Source organism: Lathamus discolor, chromosome 6 (genome assembly GCF_037157495.1).
Source record: "Lathamus discolor isolate bLatDis1 chromosome 6, bLatDis1.hap1, whole genome shotgun sequence".
NCBI classification, from domain to species: domain Eukaryota; kingdom Metazoa; phylum Chordata; class Aves; order Psittaciformes; family Psittacidae; genus Lathamus; species Lathamus discolor.
The window spans coordinates 28,754,643-28,775,123 of NC_088889.1; the positions used below are offsets into that span (position 1 = coordinate 28,754,643).

At 37.3% G+C, this 20,481-nt stretch overlaps 1 protein-coding gene across 7 annotated transcripts in view; it reads right to left on the reverse strand.

Moving 5' to 3' along the window:
- TUNAR (TCL1 upstream neural differentiation-associated RNA) overlaps positions 1 to 20,481 on the reverse strand; it is a 185,192-nt gene that overhangs the window by 42,969 nt on the left and 121,742 nt on the right. For all 7 annotated transcript variants that reach the window (XM_065684861.1, XM_065684865.1, XM_065684859.1 and 4 more), the window contains one exon: positions 17,750 to 17,870. The gene's annotated coding sequence lies outside the window, so the exon portion shown is untranslated. The remainder of the gene's footprint in view (positions 1 to 17,749; positions 17,871 to 20,481) is intronic.

Genomic DNA, 20,481 nt, shown 5'->3' on the forward strand with positions numbered 1-20,481 from the left:
TATATTTTAGGAACAGAGGTCAACGTGTGTGTCCCCCAAAGCCAGGATATTAATAACACTGGAGAGCTATAGTTTTCCACGAGACATGGCATTTCAGCTACTGACTATAAAAAATTGAATTTGTTCCAAGGGTTGTTTTTGCATAGTAAGGTGACACTACCCTTGCAGAGGGCTTATGGGTATCCTCTGCTCATCCTGGGAGAATCTGTGTGTCCTAGGAAGGACTCTGAGAGTCTTCAGCTTCTTTTGAAAGTCAGCAGGAACTCAGTGAGGGCATACAGCCTCTCAAAGAGCCAGTATCCTAGCAAGCATGACATAATGCAGTATTGTGTCATTTGGATTTTCCTACATACTATTCTAGCATGAAAAAAGCCTTTGACAGACTGAGATCAGTTCATTTTAGATAATGTATGCATCTCCCTAAACACCAAAGGCCTCCAAATATACTTTTACTTTGTATCCTGCTCAGACAATCCTCATCAAAGCAATTCTTTTTATGCATGTTGGCAAGTTATTTTCAGTAAATAATATATCCTGCACAATTTCCTTGTTGAAATTTAATCAAATGGCAAAATAGTTCCAAGACATAAAAGAAAATGATAGAAAAAAAAGGAACAACTACTAAAAGTTTGCACTTTTACCGCTCTGTCAAGGGTGCAGAGTCTTATTAGAAGAAACAATAAACCAGGAACACGGAGATGAACACAGAGATGAACACAGAGATAAACACAGGTGGAAACTAGTGTCTTTAATGATTATGTTACTTTTATTTCTAGCCAGAAACATAAATCCTGTCACACTCTGTGCATATCCGTACTCATACCTGGAATAAATTTATTTGTGCTTAAAGAACCAAGTCACTATACATAAGAATGAGAAAGTTGAGTCAGCATGCTTAAGACTCGGTTTTAATTAAGTTCAGTCATATTTTAAAATAACAGTTTGTGATCAATTTTACTTGTAGCAACAGCAGCAAGAAGTTCAAGAATTGTGTTTAGTTTTGGTTAAGCTTAAACAGTTCCTATATGTTAGATACAAAATCAGTTTCAATGTTGCAGAGCTGGACAGGCTGCTAATGGGCTATCTTGAAAAATTCCCCTAGAGATTAAGTCCCCTGCAAAAGAGTAGAACATATCTAAAACATGCCAATGCATGTGTCAACAGGAATCTAAACTGACAAACAACTTTTGTTTGTTGTCCTATGTTCAGTGTTCAAATGCCTAAATATCTAAGCCAAGCTTGAGAAAGAGGCACCTTTTTTTCACGGTCTAAAAAGTGACAGAAACTCCTTTGTCAAAGGAAAATGTCTCTGATCCTTCAGCTGCTTTAAGAGACAGCTACAACACATTTGTTGCATACTTTATGCATGCCATGAATGGGGGGATACCGCAACAACCTGTCAGGATAAATGGATATAATGTCATTTCTTTTTCCTCAGACTTTTATGAACAGTGCATCACACTCTGAAGTGAGTTTATGTTTAAAAACACAGTCTTACAGGATAATTCAGGTGGGAAGGGACCTCAGGAGGTCATCTCGTCAACCTTTGACCCAATTTTGCCTGCTTGCCATAAACACCCGCCTTTATTTCAAGCATAACTCTAAGAACAGGCTTTTCTTAGTGTGTATGTCTTGAACAGATGTGACAGATGTTGCTGTTCTTTCTTTTAAATTTTTCTCTCATTTCAGACCTTCAAGAAAAGACATTATGAATGTATTATAATCATTCTCACTGTATGCTAGTCTGTAAGCTTGATAAGCCACAGATAAATAAATCACAGATATTTTTTATCTGCTACCGTTATGATACATGCATAGGATGGGAAAGCTTTTATTGGGTTTGTGAGGAAAAGATCACATATAAAAGATTCAGCCCAGTCACCCACTCATGACAACATTCTCACTATAGAAAGTCTGTGAACGCAGTCCTTTCCTGAGCACTTTGAACAGGACATGCAGCAACATTTTTTTAAAACTGCTTGAACAAAAAAGAAAGTATGTTCGCCTCTCATGTTATTCATTAACTCAAAAGAACCATCACATATCAATCAGACTACATATAAAGAGGAATATAATATCCCAATCAATCTGCAGTCCTGTTTCTAATTAATATGGCTTAAGTAGGCACAATGGGCAGTCTGTGTAACAACACTCCTGTGACTGTCATATAAAAAATAATCTGGAAAGGTTAAAAGGATTTCAGTCCAAAAACCTTGTTATTTTTTCATCACAGCTCAATATCTTTTCAATTTGCTGCTTTTGAAGAGAGAAGTTGACAGCAGTATTTGAAGCCCAAATACTTTTTTTATTTCAAGTATCATCATTACACATACACAAAACAGACATATTTACTTCCCACAGAAAGACATTGTGATGCTTTCATTATAATTAGTGAAATGCTTTGCAATTCACAGATGGAAAACACTGTCTAAAGTCAAACAATTCTTATTCATAAGAAAGTTGTTGCTTTTCAGCCTACTTCTAGACTCCCGTTAAAGTAATGCTTTTTCTTAGTCTCACAGAATCTTCTGCTGTTTGATCTTTAGTTTGTACTTTTATCCTCATCCTTGGAAGCAGATTACGCTGGCTTCTGGCATAATGCTTTGTACATTTGTCCTACGAATATCAAAGAGCCCCACCATTTTATGAAGTCATTAGGAAACAAAATATCAATTTCATAAATGGTAGTATAATTCACATTGCAAAATAGCGCTTTTGTCATCTTAGCTCTTCATTCCTCAGCTGACAGTCCCCACTGAGATGTAACACTGCTCAACTTCAGTCTAACAAATTTCTGCTTTAAAAAAATCTCTTATTTTTCTGTTTATCAAAGAACAAAAAACCACGGAAGCTTGAGACAGGCAAGGAATAAATAAATAGCATTGTTACCCATACCTGTTCTGTACTCACACTTTGTCAAGAGAAACCATCCTGAATCTTCTGTCCTGAGGCATTAAGGCAAAGGTCACAATAACCTTTGCTCATGAAAGATCCTGTGGCTTTTCCCATAAGCTTCAGGTGACAACTGCAGAACCTTGGACAAAAACCAGCTCAGGAAATTGCCTTCTAACTACATCAAATAAGTTCTACAGGTTCGACTGAGTAATGTATTTTTCTCCACTCTCCATCTTAAACTCCTGTTGCTGGGCAGCCTTTAGTAATATGAACATTTTACACAAGAGTTTTTCCTAATTCCAAACACTCTTAAAGAGTTACATTTCACAAAGTATTTTAACAACAAAATTCAAAGAAGCAACGAGGCTTTTCTATTTGCCATCTTATGTTAAAGAAGTAACTTCTTGTGCTAACACAATATTTTTCTACACTCTGCCCCTAACTTCACAGTTGGTAAATTCTTACTCCTTTTTATTTTTCTCTTACAAGTGTTGAAAAAAAAATATTCTTGAAGCTATCTTGTTAAAGTCTGATTGTGAATTCTTAACATGAGGAAAGAAAAGATCTGTTTCTTTGTTTTTCACACAGCAGATCTAATGGACAATATGTTTTTAGTTAATTATAGTAAACCTGAATTGTTTAGAGAAGGACAATGGTCAAAGGTTACCTTCAGATGCTCAAAAATGCAAGCAGAACCCCTGAATTAGCTTATAATGTCATTGCAAGCCTGAAATTTATGGGAACATTAAAATGTTCTGTGAATATTATGGCTGAAGTTTTCAGAAAAACTTATCTCAGCAAAACCACTAGAGAGCCACCAGCATGTCTGCTGTCCCACAGCAGTTTCATAGTTGAGCATTATCTGCCTCTCTCCATCAGCAGCCCCTGGGTAGTGACCCTTTCTGAGGAGGCCGCCCGTCTTGGCCAGCTCTGTTGCAGTAGCTTGCACAGACTGAGACTTATTGTCAGTGAAGGGCAGGTTGGCCATCTTGGTGCAGAAGGAGTGTCACACTAAATCACTTTTAATAGACTTCATTTTGTGGACACATGCCTAGACCTGTTGGAAACCTCAAACAGTTCCATGAACGTTGAATGTCTTTGTACTTAAAGATGTATGTTTAAAGGCTAAACTTTTTAAAGAAACACCATTTCCACACCTCATTTCTGAGTTTCCCCATGTTTTACAGTACATAATACTGAAAAAGGTATTTATATTCTGTGAAGAAAATGTCATCTCCTGTGAAGACAAAGCCATTAAGGTACTTCTGGTCTGCATAGGCTTATTTCCTTTTAACTGTGAACATTTTTGTCCACAGTTGGTTTTAGGTAATAATATTATCCTCTAAGTATTTCAAATGATATATCGAGTACTTATTTTATCAAACAGCTGCCGTAAAATAGCCTTAAAATGGAAGATTAAGATTCAAAAAGTCAGTCAGTGACAGCGTTATAATTGCATATACAATCCTAAAGCAGCCATAGGCATATGCAGGTTTGAATACCATTTTCCTAAATTATTTCCTCAATAAAGCATCTCCTTATGATCTTAAAAATACATGTGAAATTCAATATCAAATAAAAACCAGGTAATATTTTCACAGATAAACTACAGGAAAGAGTACAAAGTTTGTCTATGCATTTTGAAATTCCAGCCTCTAATATTAGCAAGTGAGTTTGGGATTTTTTTTTGAGTATTCATGTTTGGGGTTTTTTTTTCCTTGCAACTTTCATGCTCTTCTCACACTTTGTTTTTTGGTTTGTTTTTTTTTAATGCAATATATTATACACATGTTCATGAAGATGAAGAGAACCAACTAGCAATATTTTCACAAAAATATACTTTCTTTCATAGGCTGTGAAATAATTTAACAAGTATACATACGTATCAGGAACAATTACCTAGTTATGCCATGCATTCCATCTATTATAGTGTATGTCTCTTTCTAAACTCCTACTGTACAAACTTCTCCCACCCTATTCTCATAAAATACAACAGCATTGCATGGACGATCATAACAGAGTTATATTTCTAATTTAAACAGTCCCAAACTGAATAAAATAAAGCAATTTCTGTTTAAAAATTAAAGCAAAATCTGCTTAATAAATTATTATTTAATGGATATCCACAAAGGTTTTATAATGAAATCCAGATCAAGTCTTAATATTTTCAAATATATGTATACCAAATGACAGTGGAATTCACAACTAACCCCAAGAAAATACATATTTTTCCCATTTTTCTTTTGTTGCCAGTTTTTTTCAGTTTTGTCCTTCAGCAAGTTATTTAAAACTTCAACTATTCCTGTTCTCAGAATTTATTTATTCTTGTCTCTCCTCAGTGAAGTTATAGGGCTAATTTATATGCAGCAAACGCATAAAAATTCCACAAGAATCTGCATAAATATTTCTCTATCTTTTTATATAATATCTCTTTGTTACAGTACTTGATTTCTCCACAGTTTTAACAAAATACACGTTCTATACTTCTTAATAAGTCATGAGAGAATACCTATTAGATAAGAAACAAAAAAAAGTATGAAAAGTTAAAAATGCTGCTATGGCTTTCCTAAGAAAAAACAAAACCAAAACCAATCCATTCTATCAATGCACAGCCCAATGGGCACAGATGTTTTGCCAATCAAAAATTTCACAGCTGTTTGGTCTTTCACCAGAAGGGCCTGTTATAAAGAACAAGGCAACAAGCAAATTTCATTTTAGCAGTTTTATTGGCCTACGGTGGAGAACGTTATAACAAATACATCATAGATTTTTTCCTCAAGTCTGATATTTCCCATGCCCTCAAACACTGTTATATCTGGGATTTTGAATAAAAGAAAAAAAAAAAAAGAAAAAAGAGAAGACATATTATTTGCTTAATTTAAGAAAATATAAAACCTTCTACATTCTCTTAAAGTAGAGAAGGTACACCAAAAGCACTTTCGAGATATTGACCCTTTCCCAGTTTCAACATTAAAACCTAGGGAAGAAATTCTGCTCTACTTCTTTCTAGTGACCACTTTCATTGAAATAGCAATTCTTTTGGATTTATCGTGAAGTAGCAGAACAGGAGATGACTCCTTGAAGCAGTCAATCATCTCTCTTGTAGCCAATTATGCAATTCCTGAATTTGATTTCCAGTGCACAAAATGTGCTTCAGATAAAAAGAACAAACATTAAACAAGAGGAGGGCTATATTCAAGTGTTCTACAATGAGATTTTGGAAGATGTTTTCAGCTTTGGTATCTGCTGCTCTGTGAACATGCTTTTTGAGATCAGCGTCTGTGAATGTGAGACTTATCATTTTCATCCTTTTAGAATGGGTTTTAAACAATATGAACCTATTACTTCCATAGAAAAAGGAGAATGTGAAGTTGAAAAGCACTTCTGTCTGTCTGAGGTGATGCTTTTGCAGGCATTGGAAATTTTGCTCCAATTGTATGTGAGAATGCTCCCCTGTTTTTTTCATTCTTTGGGTTGGGAATTTATATCTCAGGGCAGAAGGATTAAAAACAATTCTAAGCAAAGTCTTGCCAGAATTTTATGCCTGTCCCTTTTTCTTCATATTATAGCTCCAAATTTTATTCAAAAAAAAAAAAAAAAAAAGCCCCAGAAAACAAAAAAAAAAAAAACCACCCCAGAAAATAAAGGTATTCTTTCTTTTTTTGACAACAAAATGACACAGTTAGCAATTGCCATATGGAATAAGGGAATACAAGTGATTGTGTGCTCAGTCCTACTGTCATTACTAAATCTAATCTCTGAATTCAGTGAGAAATATCTTTGACATCAGCTCGCCGAATTTCAAGAAAGAATTTCTGTGTTACACTTTCCACAAAACCCATGATACTGTGTTATGTGCAAAGCAACAGGCCCAGACACCAGCACTGAGTGTGAATACCTTTTTCAGAGATATAGCAAGTGCTATTTCCTAGGTCAATCTTTCCTGATAAAACAATGATTCCCAAGACTTTCAGTCAAGAGCTCACTCTCAACCCTAAAAAATTTTCCATAGGCACCAGGCCCACTTTTCAACAAAATTAATTTCAAACAGTATAAAGGTACTATAGAACTAAACTCACTTTCACAGAACTTAATGGAACTTTCCTGTTCACATTTGATAACCAGAAGACATATTTGATCTTTGTAGGTATAATGCCTCTAATCACTGCTGCTGGATAATCTTCATCCTTAGCTAAACACATTAACTCAGAACTATAGTACCAGTCATTCATTATGAAGGTTTTGCTAGTTTTGTTTTGGTTTTGTACTAACCAGGAAACAGTCACCCAAGGGTCCTTCCAGCCCTCACTGCGTTCAGTTTGCTTACAATCTGAATACATCTTCAGCTACTAGTGAACAAAAAAGTGATGTACCCAGTACATCTTCTCCTGTGTCTTGTCAGGTGCTCCACTGAAAACAGAATTACAGGAAGCACTTAACAGAAAACCCTTTTGTAGCGAACTCATTATCTTCTGTAATGTCTTTATTTCAGTGCAACTTCCTTTCCATTCACACGATTTGCATTTCCTGTCACTGTCTAAGGAATTTCTATATTATTTCTATTTCATAAATCCATCATATGAGCTAGGTTTAAGGAAGTCAATAATATTACAATTTTTTTGCCCATTCATTTTTTAGAAAGAATACATTGTTTGAACGTCTACGGTAGTGATGAAAAGAAATACTGCAATTGTGCAGAAGAACTTAGTTATTAAAATCTGAATTAATCATATCAAGGGAACTATTCATTGCCTTTTAATGCAGTATCCACAAGATCTAATAACTGATTCTCTGATTTCTGGGTTTTCCCTTTGCTCTTATAATAGTGGTTGCTATTTTTTTTTCCTCTGAAGTACTACTATGTCTATGTCTATGTCTATGTCTATGTCTATGTCTATGTCTATGTCTATGTCTATGTCTATGAACTATCCTGCCTATAACATTTAAAGTAATGATTACATGGGTCAGAAAAGATGTCACAAATGTTTTGTGAGTTCTTAAATTCAAATTAAAATTTCAGATTTAGGAAAAGACTTGCATATTTTTCCTCCTTTTCAAGAGGAAGACATAGGTCATTCTCTGATGGAGAAAATGTATCGAAGTCACTGGGGTTATACTAACAGATAGTTTGACTCTGAAGTATCAGCATTTGAATGCTACAATATTGCCCAAAATAACTGTTTAGCAGACATCTTGTTCAGCTCTTGCTGAAAAGTATAACAAAGGAGATGTTTTTCTGTGTATCCAGGGCACACTGATATTCTTCAGAATCCCATGAGATGGAGGAATAAAAACTTGATAAAATGTTGAATGTAAAACAATGGTGTCATGTTTTGGGTCTAGTCACAAAGATCAGGTGGATGAGGCATTTTCTGGGCAACCAGCAAAAACATGAAGAGCAGAGCAGAGATTTGTGGTGGAACTCTTTCAGCATCCAGACAACCACTGGGAAAGGAAGGCAGCCAGAACATATTGGCAGCTAACTCTTGAAATGTCCTAGTGACATTTTTGTTTCTATAAAGGTTGAAGAAAGCAAGTAAATAAAAAGTCTTCTGGCTGTCTCTCTGGCCAGCCTGGAAGAACTGGTTGAGAATGTGTAGATGCAAAGTAACTTGTCTGAGAGTGACCATGGTATAGATGACAGAACTTTTTTCAGACAATTAGAAAGGAGAACACAAACATCGTAAATCATAAAGCTCAGGACAGTAGACTGCAATAAACACTAAAAAGTGGAAGTGCTAGAATTTCACACAGTGCCGGTAAAAAGGGGAAAATGAATTGGGGAGAACCAGTAGTGCTGTTAAAAACAAAACAAACAAAAAAGGATAACTCATAGGCACAAAGTACCCTGAACTAGAGTATCAACAGTCTGGGAATAAGAATCAGAAAGGCAAAACATAACTTGTGAGAAAATGCTCCATATTTACATTATTAGTAGTAGATTAAGAAAAATATTGATCCATTCCTCAACAGGAATCTTGAGAAGTTCACAGTGTTACCGACATCTTTGATTCTGTCTTCATTGAAAATGTCAATGTGATCTTAGAGATCAAAAACTTAGCAGCAGAAATACAGAGGAGTAATAAAACCAGAATAGTGCAAACAGATTGGAAAATAGGTAAATGAGAGGTTTTAAGATAAGATAGCCTCATTGAAAATTCTCTGTAGGTATTTTCCTTCACCCAGTTTTTTATCTCAGGGATGATAAATGATTATATTTATAAAAATAAACAAGACTTCAAAAAACTGGGAAAAAGCCACTCTCACATCTATTTAAAAATAAAATAAAATAAAGAAAAGAGAAGGGAGACAGGGAAGAGGAGAGAAAACCACTCAGCTTTATTTCAGTTCTGGAAAAGTCCTGGAACAAATAGTCTAACAAATCATTCATAAACACCTAAAAGACAGCAAAGACATAAGTGATTGCCAATACGGACCTTTCAATATCAAACCATATTACGCGAATCTAATCCTTTGCATGGGAAAACTATCAGAAATCTGGAGTTTTGCCATACACAAGTCATATCTTGTGACACAAACCCAATCATCCTGTGGCTGAGTTTTCATCAGTAATGGGGAATTTTAGAGCCTCTCAAATGTTTGTCTTTATCCCTAGGGCAGCGGAAGCAGAATGACCTAACCAACTCACTTCCCCATTCAGACCATTTTTCCAGAATAATATCTGATCCCTCAGCAGAAACCAGAGACATAGATAGCGCAAACAAGTTCTTCCTATGATGCAAGGAAGAGTTAGATGCTTCTGAATGGGAGTGAGAATTGCCAGTAATTATAGCGAGCACTGTGCTAATCACAGGTAATAATTGCAGGATGACATACTGTCCCCTCGCTGAAACTGCACTAAAAGCTTGTGTGAATCAAACACAGATTCAAACTCTGTCTTGGATGTTGGTATTTATGACAACTACTTTGGAAACATAAGACTCCTTAATTCCCTTAAATGACAGAAAAATTGAAATGGTGATTGTAATTTATGCTATAGATTAGAAGTTGAGTGCTTTCATACAGGAAATAGAAACTTGGAATACAATAGCTTCTTCATTCCGCTGGTTCAAACTCAAAATTTTCATCTTCCACCAGCATGGCATAACATTGTTGTCTAAAAAGGTTTGCATGGGAATGACTTTCTGTCAGAAATTCTGTCATCATGCAATAAAGAATTCATTGTTCTCATATACTAATAAATTTACTACTAAAATTTATAAACAAATTGAGAATGTAATTTCATTTGAAAATGAAAAATAAAGGCAAAGTCACTGTTAAAAATAATTCATCTGTGAATGACAAATTGCGTCCTGGAGCAAATGCACTCATTATGCTCAAAGAAAGGATGAGATCTCCCACAGTTAAATTAAACTAGTAGGGAAAATAATTGCTTGATAAATCAGAGTAATTAAATTTTGCACATGTGAATGCTACTACACCTCTGACTTCAGAGCAACAAGTCCAGCCCTGTAGCACCTGAACAACACATAAAGCTCAGCCCTTTACTCCCTGTAAAATCTATTACTGAAAGAAATGGCACACCTTTTCACTTCATTAATGAGGAATGGAAAACCATTCCCTACACAGCTATTGGTATCAGAGCAGTCAAAACCACTGGTGGTGCTATCAAGGTCCTGTTCAGCTACTTTCAATATTCCACCAATCATTAGTGTGTCTTCTAGCATTTTAAAAGCATCTTATTTAAAGGTAATATACTCTGTTTCTCTTTGTGAACCTGTCTGACAATTCATTTATTAGTTGGTTTGCCTTACATATTAATTTTTGTATACAGGGTAAATACCTCTGTTTCCCATTGTAACCTTCCATAGGACAGATACTTCCCCATGAGACCTTTAGGCTTTCTGGGTACTTTGATTGTTCTGGTTTAGTTCTGCAAGAAAGCTTCTGCAATTATCCTTTACATTCTAAAAATGAATTCTTGACCTTTCAAAATATTTTGTGTTTAGGCTACCTAAACACAGTTATCTACATGTAGACATGCACACATGCATCAGTTGTTGATCCACCTGCTGTAATCAGCAGAAATCTAGCCAATACAATCTAGAGCATGATTCAGTTCACCCTAACCTAGGGGACCACTAGCTGCTGAGCTGAATCACTCACTCAGCTCCAGTAACTCTAGACTTTATTGACTCTAATTAGGGCTTTGATACTGAGGGCTCAATCTATTGGTCACACAGAGGGAGGCAGTGCCATTTGAGATGAGGCAGCATAACCTGCCTGTCCTCCCATTGGCAATAGGTCTCCCAGACTTGTCAGGGTGCCTTGCATACACTAGGGCATCTGAAATGGCATGGTGGGGGTGACTGAGCAAGCCTCCACCCATGACAGACTCCTACAGGTAGGCATAGCAAATTTAGGTATCTCAGTTGCCAGCTGTACCTCTGGAATTTAAGAACTTGAAGAGGAGCTGTATCTGGAAAGGCCATGTTACTGCCATAGCATTTGCAGCACTCACATGAAGCAGCCTATGATGGCTTCCTTCCTATAATTCAAGAGGAAACTAAGGACAAAAGCATAGCACAAGCTCATTTGTATGTGTTCCTCAAGAGTACAAGGATGTGTTGCATACTTTGGTCTTCAGAACCAAAGAAAAAGGACCAGTGATCACTTTCAAAAGGGTTCCAGAAAGTGATCCTGGAACTTAAGGGTCTTTTTAAGCAATATCTATATGGTCAGATTTAGATGATCATAAGTTAACTCACTCCATGTTTCATATCACCTCAGGTTTGTAAGCCATCTAGATGCATTATCACAGGACAGTATTTGAACCAAAAATTCACACCTCTTAGCTCCTTCGTGCAGGCTCAGTAGATGACAAACTTGGCTACACTCCAAGATGGATCTGGCTTGTGCTGCAGTATCTTGGAGCATAGACGGCATCTGCTAGTAACCTTTATCGTTTAGATCTATTCAGTCACTTTGGTGCTGACCCTCTTGCTGCTAAATCACCACAATTTTGGTAAAGTGAGACGTCAGTCAACAAAAGACCCCTGAAGCACTGAGGCACTGTTTCTACATAGAAAGACAACTTCATTTTTTGACAGTCCATATTTGACAAAAAAAGAGAATTTGCCTTTTATTAAGAGAATCTAAGAAAAAAAAAAATGTCAATAGCCTCATGTTCTGTAAAAATCAGTTCCCTAAACCCATTTCCCTAAAAATGTTCAGACAATCTTATAACCCATGTGATCACTGTGCTTTTAGTGTCATCTTTGCTTCTCCAATACAATACTTTGGCAGGAATTGATTATAATTAATGTGATTATGGATGCAGGTTTGCAAAGGTACATTTCCCAATGTAACTTACCCATTAGGTAGTTAGCTATTCTATTAGATTACATACTGCCAGATGACTAAGATCTTTAAGTTTCTTCCCAACATGCCTCTTGTGTGCATGTGTCATGTCTGGCAAAAACTGTAGCGTTCACTAAGGGAAAGAAGACATGTAGCAGATGCTTGACTGGATTTCTTTTCCTGCTTGACTGCAGTGACTGCTCTGAGAAGTAAACAACCCACTCAGTAAAATAAACTGCTGCAAATGCTCACGATGTGTTATATCATTTGATTATTACTTTACTCATTCTCTTTCTCTACACAGCTTTATTCAAATTCCCCTACCAATCTATATAATCCTGATTTTTTATCAGTTATATCTCTTCTCTCCAGACAGAGCCCACATTTCCCTTTTGCTCCAAGACTGTTTTTCCTCTTTTCCAAAATATTTCTCAATGTGTATATTTAGGGTTGTTTCATTGTTTTTATAAGGCACTTATTCTTGGAATCAGCTCCTGCTTTTCAACTAAGGGATAACATGCCCTATAAAGTATTCAGTGTCTAAATCAGACAGTGAGAGAAAAAAATATGATGTCTCCATTTACAGAATCAAGACAGCAGATGATGTCAGAAAGCAAAATTTAAAACAGGCAACCTTAAACCAATATGGTTCTTGAGGACATTGCCCTTTAGGCTCAATGTCCAATTTATTTCAGCGCTCATGCAGGGTGAGGACTGCAGAGTAAGACTAATGAGCATGGCAGGAACGTACACAGTAATTCATCATCATAACAAAGCATAGCACAATTGTCAGGAAATTCCTGTAGGCTTAACACAATTACAGAGAAATAAGTTATTTGGTCTACTCAGTCAGAAGTGCAAGAATGGTGAGTCAAAAAACAGAAAGGGTTTGTTGCCACCTATATACACAAATCATCTTTTTATGATGTGACAAATGTACAATTTGGCTTTTTTTTTTTTTCGCTTGTTTGTATACTGAAATTGTATTCAGTGATGCCCAAATAAGTCTCCGTGCTCCCCAACAGCACATTTCACTGAAAACATAGGAGGAAGATGAAGCTGTCTGCAGGGGTAGAGGAATTAATGGATATAATCATGACACCTTTCTCATGCTTGCCAAAGACTTTGATACAGCAATAGTTCTCAAGTAAGACTGGAAAGAAGTGAAACCCTTAATTAGTTGGAATTTACTTGCTTCCAAAAAATTGTTTTTGTTTGGTGTTTCTTCCTGAGAAAAGATTAACATCAGCATCATCTTGTGAATAATTGGGTTTGGTCTTATTCCTGTTTTTCAGCTATCTGGAGTACAGTTTAGGCTGCTGTTTATTTGACTTTTCTCCCAAAGGACCACTCTTCTGTAGGAGAATTAAAGCTATGCAGTGCTTACACAGACATTTCTTGCATTTCTGATAGAGAACAAGACCCATTCTGAGTAAGCACTAATAATAGACAACACTGCAAGTAGCTGCTGGGGGCTCACATGCCTGAAAGAGATAATACTAAAAGCAAAGTCACCGCTGAAAGGAGTGGATAGATTGCATTTTCTATCACAGATCTGTACTATGTTTCAGTGATCATGCCACTTAGGTAGACTGGGACTTTGAGAGCAAAAGTCTAATTAAAATAAGTGGGCGTTATATAACCATGCTTGGAAGGCAAATTTTCTGCAATATTCCTTAGTGACTAGGAGCTGCCTTACTTTAAAGCATTTACACAGCTCAGCTCTAGCAATTTAATGGCCAGGAGATGATAAGAAAATAAATTAGATTTTGGTACACAGCGGTCAAATTAATTTCAGGGGTATATGTAAGTCTTAGCACTTGAGATTTGTATTTGTAACCATATCATGACCCATATGAATATTAAGGTTCCAATTTTTCAGGGAAGGTTGGATATCACACATCACACAACTGCATTTTACAAGACATCATCATGCTGCAGAAATGTCCTGTAAGCAGATGTCATGTTTCAGGGAATGCCTTAGCTTCATCCGGTTATCCATTGTGGTTAGGTCTGCACCAGTGAGGCTCCAAGAATGCATCTGTCCCAGAAAACAGATTTATCCTTTGGTCCTTTGGGGTTTCTTAATTGGTTTGTCTCTTTTGCTTTCATGTTTTTCTTCCTCATTTGATTTACTTTATTGATCTTGTCTTCCTCCTTTTTCTGTCTTGAATGGCTGTTTCTAGATTAGCATCATCATGGGAACTCCCCTGGGAGCCCCACTTGACCCCTTTCTACTGAGTAAAATGGCCAAACTTGGCAAAGGGAAGATACTCTCATTCAGAAGCAATGGGGAAAATTCCTGGGAAAGTCCACCTCAGATCTCACAGGTTTGATGATATCCTGTCATGTTGCAGTACAGTCCAGGTAACAGTGCAGCCACTAGGTACTGTCAGCATTTCTCTAAATGATGCCCATGAAGAAACCATCTAAGGTGCAAAGATACTTAAGCTCACTCACTATGTCTGAGCCAGGTTTGCAGTACTGCTTTCTTAAGGTGTGCTGCACAGAATTCAGGTAGTCCCCAACAAGGAGGAGCCTACTGCAATCAATAAACACCTTACGGGGGAAAACATATCAACCGTTAAAAACAGCCTCAAATTAATTTCACTGGATGGGTAAATTCTGCCGAGTTCTTTGAATTCTCACACACCAGTTTTGCCTACTCTTAAATTACAGAACTACTTTTAAAATGTAAATGACTTTCAGACAGATTTTATTGCATTTGAATATCATTCTTGTCATTTTCTATACTTTCTTATTTCACTTCCAAATAATTTTGTGATGATTAACTCACACATTACATGGTGCCAGGTGTAATCCTCCCTTGTGACAATACCTCAAATTGATATTTTCATGCCATCTTCCTCTCTCCCACTCATTTTGTTTTCTCTCCAGTGTAAGTAGAAGATCTATACCCACACTCATATGAATAGAAACATTTTCAATAAAATATTTCTGGCTTATTTTGCCAACTGAATTACAGCTCACACAAACTAGGGCAATGGCTAAGTGAAAGTATCCACCTATTACAGCTTTGCTTCCAGTTACTGCAAAGCTCATTTTCCGCAGAATTCTGTTGGACCTTCAGCTGCAGAGCTGGGGTATCAAAACAGCAACTCATCAAAAGCTGTTTATGAAAATTCACTAAACAGATTTGTGGGGTATTTTTTCATTCTTGTATTTGTGATGGGCATCGATGTTGATGAGTTGTATGTGAACTCTTCAAATGACTGGTAGTTCAATACAGAAAGCATTCAGTTCAAACAAGCAAGAAGAGAGCCCATATCTTTACTTTTTTCCAACAGCACAGTTTGATAGGCTAATTACCGAGTTTCACCAATACCTCTCAAAATAAGATGCAGCACTATTAAACCTTCATTCTGGATATCAACAGAGAAAGAGAACTCCTGGTAATAACTTATCATGGATAGAAGGGGAATAATTTGTTAAAACATTAATTATTCTTAACACGAGTAAAGATGCACACAGATCCATTTCATTTTATCATTTGAGTAGAAGAAACAGGGCTACAAAATCTAGGAGGGAAGAAAGTGACAGCAAAAGACATGCAATCAAAGTAGATTTAAGGCTTCTCTTACATTTATGAAGTTTAACCATGCCAAGTGCAAGGTCCTACACCTGGGTCGGAGCAATCCCAGGCACAGCTACAGGTTGGGCAGAGAACGGATTCAGAGCAGCCCTGCAGAGAAGGACTTGGGGGTGTTGGTCAATGAAAAAATGAACATGAGCCAGCTTCAGTGTGCACTCGCAGCCCAGAAAGCCAAACGCATCCTGGGCTGCACCAAAAGGAGCGTGACCAGCAGGTCGAAGGAGGTGATCCTGCCCCTCTACTCTGCTCTTGTGAGACCTCACCTGGAGTATTGTGTGCAGTTCTGGTGTCCGCAACATAAAAAGGACATGGAACTGCTGGAACAAGTCCAGAGGAGGGCCACGAGAATGCTCAGGGGACTGGAGCACCTGCTGTATGAAGACAGGCTGAGCAAGTTGGGGCTGCTCAACCTGGAGAAGAGAAGGCTGCGTGGAGACCTCATAGCAGCCTTGCAGTACCTGAAGGGGGGCTATAGGGATGCTGGGGAGGGACTCTTCATTAGGGACTGTAGTGACAGGACAAGGGGTAATGGGTTAAATCTTAAACAGGGGAAGTTTGGATTGGATATAAGGAAGAAATTCTTTACTGTAAAGGTGGTGAGGCACTGGAATGGGTTGCCCAGGGAGGCTGTGAATGCTCTGTCCCTGGCTGACAGTAGGAAACTATTATCTCGTAACAAGACATACAGTCTAAAAGGCTTTATTAACAGTATAAAGTCCACCTCTTTGTGAGAGCAGGACTGTTCTCAAAATGCTCTGAGCAGTAGTTTCCAGATTAGCTTTAAATGCATGAATCAGTTCCTTGCCTTGGAGTATATCCAAGCTTGAGATTCAGTATGCAGTGGCTTTGCTTTCTCCACTTACAGATGTTATATATACAACAGAAAATGGCAATTTATGTTAGCTGGTCATATACTAGAGTGTGCTCAATCAGTAAAAACGTTTTTTTATCTGCATTTAGGGGCTATATAGATGCACCCTCAATAGCTGACAGACATTAGCATGGAAAAGACCTTAGCCTTTTACATCACAACCTGATTGCCTGTTCCTTTATCCTATTACTCCTACAGACAGAGCAGCCCAAAGAACATCTCCAGACAGACTCTTCTTCCTCGTTGTCAAGGTCACTTACGGACATTTGTAGGTATTCACATATCCTTAGTCAGTAAACTGAAAGACATTGCACTTTCTTTTGTGCTTCCACATCTAATAATTGCCTCCAGTTCACTGCACTGTTAATTAGCTTTTATGCATTACCAGAGATGGATGCATCTCATCAGTGACTTAAGTGATATCTCTATAGTTTGTGCTTCAGTTTTCATTCATGAAATGCTTCAACTTGTTAGTCAAATTGCCTCCCATTGTAATACTTAAGTATTTACATAATATCTCCCATTCTAAAATAAGAAAGGACAAAGCAGCTGAGGAACTAAACGTACAAATACTAATATTTGTCTTTGTCTGAAAGACAAGGATAATACAACATTTTCTGAGTGTTTAAAAACATAGTATTTTCTACAAGTCATTTTGATTATTATACAAGAATAAGTGAGCTTTGCTTTAAAAACCAACAATATGAGACCAGAGTTGTTTAGCAACATTATTTTAAGCCAATTTAGTAAAAAAAAAAGAGAAAAATTAAAAAAGTCCCAAACCTTGTAACCACTACAATACCTACATAAAACAGTCATGTGCTCCTGTATCAAGAATTTCTTTAACAGACTGTAAACAGTGCACAGATTTTCATGCACATTTTTAAGGACGTATTTATAGTTCACATAGACTATCCATTCTTATTACCGAATTATTAGAGAGAAGTGGCATTAGTAAACTGTTCACACAGTGTCTGAACCTCTTAGCATTGCAACGAAATGGCTATAAAATTATTTAACTACATAATACTAGAATGTGTCTGACTTACACAAATGTTGAATCATTTAGAAGTTTAAAGGAGAGGCTCTCCAGACTGGTGATCCATAGACTCCTGTCAGTGGTCTGCAGCTGAAGGTTTATAGCTGTCTGGTTACATGGTACACAATTCCCTATGGAGAGTGAGGAGAGAAGAGATTAATGAAGAAACATTGACCAAGAAAAAATATTTCTGTTTATCAATAGCAAGAAAACATTTATTGCGAAAGACTGTAGTTTCTTCTAACAAGTTTTGCATTTGATTATGATTTTGTCAAACAGATCGCTTATACTGAGGTATTCTCTTTCAGCTTATTTTTTCTTTTCCAATCCATCCATTTCTGAGAAAAAGACTAGAGAAGATATTATTTGTAAGATACTTTTAACAGGCAAAACAGTTCGCAACCTCGGAAAGAGGTAAAAAGCATCAGCTAGCTTAGTAAGAAGTTTGCTGATGACTAAAATAGAAGAAGTGAGTGTATAAGGAATGGAAGCAAGAAGAGACAATGAAACAGAAGCGTAACTGCATGGTTTGGGGCAAAAGGAGGGATTCTAGAGATCCTTGAGCATGCAAAAGGAAGCTCAGTGAAAATGTGGATGTGATGGTATTGAACAGCACTGGAAAGCCTGAATGCCTTTTTTGCCTTTGACTACATATGAAAAGCCTACTCCTGGACTTCTGTATATAGTGTATTTTGCAAAAAAGAGGGGCAACCAGCAGCAGGGGAGCCATAGGCCAGGAACCGCTTACAGTTCGGACATACACAAATCTGAGGAGCTGGTTCAGATGACTGTGAAGCTACTGCCTATCACCTGTGAAAAACTGCACTAATCAGAGGAGGTCCCTGATGACTAGAAAAAAAGCGGCTAACAGTATCAGTTTTAGGGGACTGACACTACAACAGGTACCAAGTCACAGTTCAATTCACAGGGATGTTAATAAATTCAAGGACTAGGACAGCAGAAACTTCAAGATGTTCATCAAGGAACAGTGCAAAGTTCTGCTCCTGAGGAAGAACAGCCCCATGTCACAGTACATCACAGGAACCTGCAGGGCAAGCAGCAACCCTGCAGAAAACGACTCAGACCCAGGAATTACTTATCACGATTAGTTCTAAAGAATAACTGTATTTGTATTTCTCACATGTCATCTTTTCATCTCTGTCTCTAAATTTTTCTGCCTCCTGCAATCACCAGTTGTACATGACTAATGTTCTACTAGGATCCAACTCTCCATGCCCTCATGCCTCCCACCACACATTTCACCATCTCCAGCTTTTGCCTCCTGCTTCCCTGACCCACATTACAAACCTGAAAACACAAATCTAAGTACAGTCTTGGGTGCTGCTCAAAGATCCTGGGTGCAAGCTAAAGAGTCATACAGAAACAAGTTTCTGTTCCTCATCTAATGTACCTCCTACCCTGTTGCCTTAGGGCAACCTTTTAGCTCCATGGCACGTTTAAGATAAAAAGCCAAGCTCTATTAACTGAGAAGAGAAACACCTCAGACTGCCTCACTGTCCCCAGAAGGTAAGAGTCTAAACACAAGCGGCAAGGCACAATTTAGTAGTGCAACTGTTCTTTGGTTACTGCACATATATGGACTATTATCCACATCTTCAGAATAATACAGAATAATTTTATCTAAGGTGACTTACTTTATCCTTAAAGGTTATTTGTCATTGTTAAAGGTGATTTACCTTGTTGAAGCTAGGTTACCTTCCTCCTATGTTAGAGCACTAAAACAATTGCTATAGTACAGATAGTGGACAAAACTTAGTAAACACGACAAAAATGAAAGCACTTGGCAGGAAGGTTTGGACTGCTCGTTCCTGAGGCCCATCCTGCATAGTGGATGGCCACTGGGCCATCCTCAGTGGCTGCTGTTGGGCACACTGGAACAGCATGGGAAACTGGGTCCCCCATCACATCCTGGCAGTGGGGCTTCACAGGCTGTAGTGGCTGGAATCTCTTTTGGGCAGAAGAGATGCTTAACTGAGACTGCAAGGCATCTCAGAGGCCACCCCAATCACACAATCATCAGAGTGTGGTACCAACCTAGAAGTTCTAAGCAAAAAAAATTGTATATTTTTTTCAGGCCATTTTGGCATACAAATATGATTAGTTTCAGAATAGCCTCAAGTATGTTTTTTAAATAAACAGAATGTTTGACAATTTTGTTTTATCGTGCTCCAATTAAACATGCCATAATTTCAGCATACATAATTTCCATAAGCATTTGTTGAATTTGGCACCTGATTGTACATATAGAAGAGTTTGGGACTTGTTTTTGTTATAACTGCCTCTGTGACTTTTGCAATGCCCCTTTATTACTTGCTCATTGTCTCATCTTATTTATTGTCATTAGTTGTAATTCCCATCCTAATAAACTCACATTCAGAGCCACAGATAAAACAGGTGTAGAAAAAACCTTATACTACTACACAGAAAATAGACCTGAAAACTGCTGGTCTCAAAAACACTTTTTTTTTTTTTGTAACCGGTAATGGCTAAAATCAAGTTCAGGAATGTACATTCAAGTACATGCAAGTATATTTGTGTATTAAAACACAGAAAATTTTCAATACCACAAAACAGAGACTCAATTGCTCAAAGATCATGAGCAATTCCACACTTTCTCAGGTCTAATGAAAAGCTGCTCTAACTCTGTTAGTTATCCAAGTATTACAACTTACACTGCAGGATATAAAAGATTCATGTCAGTAGAGATTTAAGCTCACGAAA